Here is an 8,667-nt window from a genome sequence, read left to right on the forward strand (position 1 = left end):
GCAGGCGCTCAGCATTCGAAGAGCAGCTGCCACGCGCCGCGCTGCGCCGCACCGCGGCAGAGCGCAGAGCGCAGAGCCGCAAAGCGTGCTCTTGGCGTCGTCTTGGCTCTAAAAAAGCTCACACAAAGAAAAGCCCAAGAGAAAACCCCCCACACAGAGGCTAGACGCAATGAGCGGAGGCTGCGATGGGAGCAGGAGGAGAGCCAACAGATTTGAGACAAACTCAAAAGTTTATTAGAAATCAAACGAAATTTAGTTCGTATGCCTTTGGAATACACTTCCTAGAACAGATTGTGAACAGAAATCAATCGTCAGACGATTCTCTTCCACTAACCAGCAACAAATTCTTGTCAAAAGCGTTGGCCACCTGGAAAAGTCACCTCAAATGGCAACTTTAGGTCGCCATTCCACTTGGCATTCTCTCCATCTAAGCGGCCATTAGAAGCACTTAAAACGCCCATGCCACAAGACTCAGCCACAGCCACGGCCAGAGGCAGTCACCCCACCCACACATACTCTGTTTCCATCTTGCTCCCATTTAGAAAAGGAAAAACTCTATTAGAAACACCCACTAAAAGAAAAATTACAGACACTTGGCAGACACAAACAACAACAACAAAAAAGAAAGAAAATAAAGCTAGAGATTTTTACCTTTGCTGCCTTTTTCAAGTTTGGGGAAATCTTTTTAAGTAAATACTGGGAGAAGAGGGAAACAAGTTGCAGAAAGAGAGCGGGAGCGGGAGCGGGAGCAGGGGTGACGAGTGTTGATGTTTTAACATGTCATTTGGTCGGACGGGTCTTCAAAAAAATAAAAGGAATTTGCAAAGACCCGGGATGCCCTTTAAGCTACAGCTACAGAAGATGAGAGGAGCGGATCTCGGTTGGTTTAGGAAATTTCTACATCGCAATCGCCATGGCCATAATTCAATGAATGTTACCTAGAGGCAGAGCAAATATCTGTTCAAAATTGAATATACTCTCAGCTGGGGAAGGGCATTAGAAAAGAGGCAAGAAAGAAGAAGGAAGCCGAGTAAAGTGTGGCACACTTACAGCTGAGTGGAATGGACGGGTGGCGGTCTGGATGGATGGTTGGATGGATGTATGGATAGGAAGAGGGTGCAACAGGTTGCTTCTCTGTCGACATCCTCAGAAAACTTCCTTTTTTCTATGGATCTGTGTGTGTGTGAATGTGCCTGTGTGTGTATGAGTGTGCTTTGGCCCTTTTTGTGAATGAGACCTCATAAAACGTTTTTCTTTTCACATCGTACGGGTGTTGATGTCGTCGTGGTAGTCGTTGTCGTTGTCGTTGTGTCGCATGTCCGTCCGTCTGGCGGCGTCCCTTTTTCCAGAATGAGACTGGAGACTGGCGTGCGCCCCAAGTTGCTCTTTAGTTTTCAATTTTTTGCTTTCAACAAGCAGCAGCAGCAGCAGTGGCAGCAACAGCCATTCCCCAACTCCAGCAACAGTATCTGCTTTGGCTTTTGTGCCACGTTTGGGACTTGGACTGGGACTTGAAGTGGGACATGAACTGTGGACTGTGGGGTCTGGCGAGGAGTGGGAGTGTCAGTGGGAGTGGGTAGCCTGTGGACCTTTGATAGCCCGTGCCCAAAGTCCCAGTTCGCTGCTTATTTTGATTAAGTGCGAAACAATTAAGGCAGCTACTGGCTGCTGCTGTAGTTAATCTTGGTCCTAGAAAGGGGAGTGTAGGAGTTTTTCAGCAGCTTCTCGGGGTCACCCTAACCAACTATTTCTTGGTTTTCCTTCAAGCGGTGGCTCTCGAGGCTTTGATTTTGCAATGGGGCATGTTGGGAGAGCAGAAAAAGGGAGTAAGGGGTGTGCAGTTTGAACGCTGAGGAGCTCTACGAGCTGTTTGTATATATTAGAGTCGCCGAACGCTAGAGGAAATACTCATCTACAGTATGTACAATCATCAGGCGCAAAGAAGCTCCCGAACCCAACAAATTTCCTTGGACTCATCACACTTTGGAACAACCAGAACATGATGCCCCTTACCAGCCACAATCCACAATCCACCGCCCACCAGCTCCTTCCAGAATTGCCTGCCCGCAAAACTGCTTAGCCACTTTAGCCATAAAAATATAACACCTGCTTATCTCCATTGCCACAGAGAAAGCAACCAGCAAGCCCCTTGGAGAGCAAGCGCAAGGCCACATGCCCCCAAAGCAAACGAAAATCATTTCTCAAAGCGGTGTGGAATAGAAGGGGGTGAGTGGAGTGCGGGGTTGAATGGTACTTGAAGCACTGACCTAACTCCATCCGGAAAAATGCTTGAGCAGAGCAGAAATACCGTAAAAACACTTTTACGAAATTCCTCGACGCCTGGTAGACCAGGGACGAGGCGTAAAATCAACCCCAGTGCCCAAAAAACAAAACAAAAAAAGAAACCCGAAAACAAAACGAAAGCCAAAGCAAAGTTTGGGTGAGCGTCGGCACAGAGGAAATGTAGACGTTGCCTGCTCCGGGCCTGCCTCGCCCTGCTCCATTGGAATCTTTATAAACATTTAACGGATTTTCTCGGGGAGGCGTTAGTCGTTTTACATGCATTATCCTGGCCAAAAAAAAGTGTTGACATTAAAATAATAATTTTAATTGCCTCAAAAAACACAAAAGTCCATTGTGAAGCGACCACCGACCACCGACCACCTCCCACCTGGCACCAGGATGCAGGACTCCAGAGGACTCGCACACTCGTACGAGTGTGTGTGGAGGTCTATTTAAACACAAAGGGTAATTAACATTTTTCTTTTCGGCGCGAGACCCAGCCCGTAGCTTTCCCTGCCAAGGATAAGCAGCTTGTTTAGTCCTGGCCCAAAGTCAAATGAGCAAAAAAATAAATAAAATACAAAGGGGCAACCAGAAAAAAAGGACCTGCCGCACACACACATTACGTGGGTTAGGATTTGGATACGAGTTCGGGTTCGTGGTTCGTGTGGGGAGTTGCGGCGTTCCTTTTTTGCATTTGCGGTTTTTGCATTTGGTTTTACTTAACTGTTAAGTACCCGCCCCCTCTCCACAAAACTCAGCAACCAACAGCAACCCCCAGGGGCAGTTTCTTGGGCGGATTCAGTCGTCCAACCGCCTCTCAACACCTTCAACAAAGCGTGAATTAAGTGCTCGAGATTTTCTACACTTAATACAACTGCCCCATGCCAGAACAGCTTCTGCTGCTGCTGCTGCTGCGGCGGCTATCCCATTCAACATGTGGCTGGGCCCAGTGCGGCCTGCCACTCTCTTCTTACGCTTCCCCAGTTAATTGCACAATTAGCTGGTTTTTGTGGAACATCTGGACAACTGTGTCGCGTCTCATTAACTCTAGATCTCTGACGACGAACGAGTGGTGCCCCGCGTGTCCACAAAGAGATTGGCGGGGCCGGGTTGCAGAGAGGTCGGAGACATTTTTAATTGCATTTAATCAACAAAAATTAAACGAAATACACTAAAACATGATATCAAATTAGCTTAAATGAAAGCAAAAAAATTCCTCAAAAATAAGTGAAAGAATGCCATGCCATTTCGTTAATTTATGTAGCCGAAAATTGCATTTGGAAAAGTGTTTCATCGCTGAAACACACACAAAAATAGGAATTTCTTTAAAGAACAATTTAATCTTCCAATATTTCTAGCCCCCAGTGTACTCTCCGAACATAATTACCCAAACACGACACAGTTACATTTACATTTATCGTTTGTATCTTGTAACTTTGTCAATCCATACATCCATCCATCAAGCATGATTGGACCTGCAGGAACTACCCCCCAAAATTGTGGGCTTTACATCTTTTGCGATGCACGCACGTTTTTAATTGCTAATTGAGCAAAATACTTTATGGAATAGAATTAATTATGGTTTCATGTTTTTGGTCACCACAAAAATTCAACTTATTTCATTTTGTTTCTCTCGTGCTCGCCGAATGTCTCACGCGAAAGCATAAATTGTTTAATTACTAATTAAGAAGAGGAAACGGCACTATTTCTATGTGGCAGAGGCAGTAGCAATACCAACAAACGATAAATGTACAATAATGAATTAGAAGCCGAATCGAAGGCATTTTAGACATTATTTTTGCCAGAGAGGTTCGTTCGTTTGCTTCGTTCTCATTTTAGCGTGTGACAATTCGCATTAATTACGAGAAATGCTCCAAAAAGGAACACATTAAAGCGGGGAGTGTATCGATGATCCCCAGAGCGGTACTGGGGCGCACTTTCATTTCGCCACAGCCGGGGGGATCCCCATTCCCATTCCCATTCCCATTCCCTTTGCCGAGCGAGCTGCCGTTGCGCCACTTGGCGTGTTTTAGGCTGCTGCTGTTGCGGCCTCTGCTGCTTGGACACTTGTGACATTTTCTTAATTGAAATGATGCGCGTTCGTTGATAAAATTTCGTTGCCTCCTATAAAGCAATCCCCTCCACACATATACATACACATACATCATCTGTTTGTATCCGTATCTCTTATTCTCTTTGTATTTAGTAATTCTGCGGACCACTCCACTCTCTTTGCACGTTTTTGGCCAATGATTATTATTATTACTCTTCATTATTGTTCATTATTAAATGAGCCAGCATCTCTGTCGCTATCTATCTTGCCACTCTCTCTATCTCTCTCTTTCTGTCACTTGCGTGCCGTTGTGTTTTTGTGTGGGCTTTGTGGCATGTGCGGCATGCAAGTTTTTGGTTGCCTGAAAACAAAAAGAGTTGAAGAATGTGCCGCGATCATCTCCAAATGGAAACACTCTTCATTTTCGTTTGCTGCAACATTTATTTTATATAATTTGGTACTAGCAAATTATGGATTAAACATGAATTTATGATGCGAAATGAACATGCTTATAAATCAACCAATTCCTATTCATTTCGCAGTTGCAACCCTGATCCATGCAAGTCAATTTATAATATTATCTTAATAGATGCAAACCAAATAAAAATAATTACCATTAGCTATTGGAAAAGACATTATGGAGTCCAAATGGATTATTTTATGCGCACAAAACATTTCATTAAGATACAAAAATACCAGTTACAACTCAGAAAACCCCAAAAATAAAATTGTTCAATTATAAAAATATGTAAATGGAAAGCGTTTATGTATTATGACCAAATTCAACAAATTACCATTTGGTCAAAGACCATTCGATGGCACTTTTCCTTTGCCGACAACAAGTTTCTAATTTCAGCAAATGATTTTCTTTTGATTTGACTGCTGCAGAAGGACCAGTTCTGATACCATTAAATTTTCGATGGCTTTTTGCCTTTCACAGAGACGTTCGTACGTACTCGCACTCGCACTCGCACCACCCACCCGCCAATATGGCCATAAAAGTGCAGTTAAATGTGTTGCACAAGTTGCAAATTGGCCACACATCAAAAACAAAGAGGCATAGAGGGAGTGTGAGGTGGGGAGAGAAATCCTTTCAAGACGAATGTCTTGAGTGTCCGCCTTCTGCGGATCTCCTCCGATTTACAGAATGCAGAATGCATTTATGGGCCATAAGTATTACTTTAATTATTCCTAATTAAAAGGCCGCCTACCGGGGGGCGTGGCAATGCAGCTGAAGCTGCAGCTGCAGCTAGTCCGTGTACATGTCCCGGCGGCACATAATTAAGCATTTTGCCATTGCCGATTTTCCTTTTTCTTTAACGATTTTTACGATTTCTTTGCCTACGTTAAGAGTGACAACGTGACGCGCAACGAACCAAGAGAGGAGGGGCATGGGGAACGGGGGAAATTGCAATTTGCCGCCGGCTTTTGGTTATTTTTAAGGCTTGTTCGCCGCTGCATTTTATGCATTTTTATGCGTTCGTCATCCGTTTGTCATAAAAAAAATACACAAGCTAGAGGCAGCAACAGAGAGAGAGATAGAGAGAGGTACAAACACTTGTAGACATTCCTAATTTATAAATTAATATCTAATCATTTTCGTGGTTGTTTTTCCATTTTCACAACTACTTATTTTTCGCATTCAAAGTTGTCGCAATGCGAATTTAATGGATTTCTCTGATGTGCGGAAGATGTGTGCCACTCACTCAAAATGAGGCATTCAAATGGACATCAGACGTCATACATCGCACACGTAGCCATTGCAGAGAGGTTTGGAAATGGTCATTATACCCAAAATGCATGCATTCTTATAGATAATTGTATTTGAAGTCGGGAGAGAATACAACAATTTCAAATATAAATATCTAGAAATTTCTTTTCATTAAAATAGATTATAAAAGCCGTCGGCTTTTTGTAAGTCATTGAGAGTTGTCTTCAACGAGTCTGATGAATGGGGCATTCATGTGCCGCTGAGCGCTGAGTACGATCGATTCCCAATTGATGAAGAGATTCCAATAAGCACTTATCTTTCATTTGCAATCGCCTAAGCCACAGTTTACATTTAATTTGCTGCGAAAATGTATGGAAAACCAGGATCAGCAGCTGCCATTTGGCTTCTCTTAAGCAGAGCTAACAGAACTTAGAAGCTACTTGAAAATATCTATAAAATCTGCATTTACGGGCAATAATTACACGCCTATAAGTAGCCGTGGATAACAAGTGGCAGGCAGGCAGGCAGCAGGTACAGCCGTAGAACAGTCGAACCGTCGAAAAGCCTCTCTGCCTGGCAACGACAATGAAAAGCGAATCAACAAAGAGACTAAACTCTGTATTAATTTGCAATTAATGCAGCTAATTATATTTAATTAAATGAGCGAGTCGAGCGGCAGGGCTAACAATGCACCGCACTGAGATACAGATACAGATGCAGGCCAGGCCAGGCCAGGCCGGGCCAGAGTATGCACCGCCCGTGGCAGGGGCAGGAGGGAGGGGTTCAACTGCTCGTAGAACCTGTGCACTGTACAGTGGTGGCACTGGGAAAAATGTATCGCGCAGGTTGGTCTGGCTTTGAAATGAAACTGATTATTACAATTGTTGCTGCTGCCGCTATTTGTTGCTGTGAATTGTACGACGCTGCTGCTGCTGCTGCTTATTGTATCTCATAGATACGTAGATACGCTTACATTTAGTTTTTTTTTTTTTTTTTGCACAAAACTGACACTGAGCCGCCGCAAGGCAATTGTAATAGATTTTTCGTAATTTTTTCGTGGGGTGGTTGGTTGGTGGCATTAAACTGTTTATGTGTAGAATTTCATTCTGATTTAATTTCAGTCGCGTATCTGGGAGATACGCCTGCCGCCTGCTGCCTGCTACCGCAGCTTATTGTTGCAAATTGCCATCCAGCACTGTCCAGTGCCACATTATTAGTATTTATTGTATTACGAGTACATTTCGTTTTATTATTAGAACGAGGCGACTATTTTCGAGTGGGGGCACTCCGTACGTACACACGTACAATATATTTGTGAATCTGTGCTTGCCCCCAGATCCGATGATAATGATGCTCATTTTTTATGCCACTTCTGATCGTAATTAACGTTAATTAAAGTTATTAACCGTCAGCGCCAAAGGCGCATCTATCTGTTTATTGGTTGGAAGCATTAGGAACATTACCATGTCAAGGTTCGAGATTTACATAAAAATTGCATTTCGATTATGTGAACAATTCGAATGGGAATCGCGACCGAAATGCGTGAGAGGCTTAAAATGTTTTTTATTTATTTTTTTTTGTCTTTTGAGAGCATAATGGAAACTTAATGAACTATGAATATGGTTATGGGGCTGTAAAGACTTTATGCATTTTAATGTTTCTATTGAGCACTTCACTTTGATTGACTTTCATACGGTTTATGGATGGAAACACTAATATAAATTCGAAAGGAACCAATTTCCAGACCCAAAAGTATGCTAGAAATTAAGAATTTTGATAATATGATTATGCTATTTACCGTTTTGTGCAGGTGTTCTTCAAGCAGTTGTAAAGTTGATTAGATTTTCCAAAATTTGTTCACAATTTTCTTAGAGATTCTTTAGATTTTTAGTCACAATCCAAATCCCAAGCATCCGTTAGATAACAATTCATTAAGAGTATCTTCTGGGAGATGGCTATCACTCGCACACACTGTAACACACAAACACAGACACTAGAGTCAAGATCAACTAAGGATCATCGTCTGCCACACACGCGACGTTGCAAGCCGGGGCGCGATGCCTTTGTGGCGCGCGCGTAAAGTGAGGAAAATATCTCGAATCTGAAACGCGGATCTCGGAATTTCGGAATCTCTCCGTTGCAGTTGCATCTATTGAATGCTGCAGATAGTATTTAATGGCACGCGCTGCTCTCCAGAGTGCACTTGTGTGTGGGAGAGAGAATGTTTGTTTGTTGATTTGTTTGGTTCTTGCTACTACCACGCGACGTCCGCTTTCGTCGTCGTGCAACGTTGTCCACAGCAGACTGAATGAACGTGCGGCGCACCAGACGGGCGCTTGGACCCCCAGCAATCATCAGCATAAGTAGTCGTCGAGTCGAGTCGAGTCGAATCGAATCGTGTCGTCGCGTGGAACGGTCGGGTCGGCCAGCCAGAGTCGACGAGTGCAACTTACGAGAAACAAAACACGAGCAAACAAGACCGTTCTTTCCGAAGCGAAGCGCAAGCCGAATCATGTCTGTCTTCCCCACCTCACCCCCCTTCCACAAGCAGATGCAGGAGCAAGCGAGAGCGAGAGAGCGCCAGCGGTAGCGGCAGGGCAAGAGCGAGAGAGAGCAC

General features: G+C 43.8%; 1 protein-coding gene across 7 annotated transcripts in view; it reads right to left on the reverse strand.

The window, feature by feature from the left end:
- The window catches only part of LOC117578787 (alpha-protein kinase 1), a 62,619-nt gene extending 54,250 nt beyond the window's left edge, over window positions 1-8,369 (reverse strand). For 4 of the 7 annotated variants that reach the window (XM_034264507.1, XM_034264503.1, XM_034264504.1 and 1 more), the window contains exon 1: window positions 7,849-8,368. The gene's annotated coding sequence lies outside the window, so the exon portion shown is untranslated. Of the gene's footprint in view, window positions 1-7,848 lie in introns of all 7 variants that reach the window. The other 3 variants (XM_034264506.1, XM_034264505.1, XM_034264501.1) reach the window with 1 other exon arrangement.
- Between the last annotated feature and the right edge of the window lie 298 nt (window positions 8,370-8,667).

This window comes from Drosophila guanche, unplaced genomic scaffold, assembly GCF_900245975.1.
Source record: "Drosophila guanche unplaced genomic scaffold, DGUA_6, whole genome shotgun sequence".
Classification (NCBI taxonomy): domain Eukaryota; kingdom Metazoa; phylum Arthropoda; class Insecta; order Diptera; family Drosophilidae; genus Drosophila; species Drosophila guanche.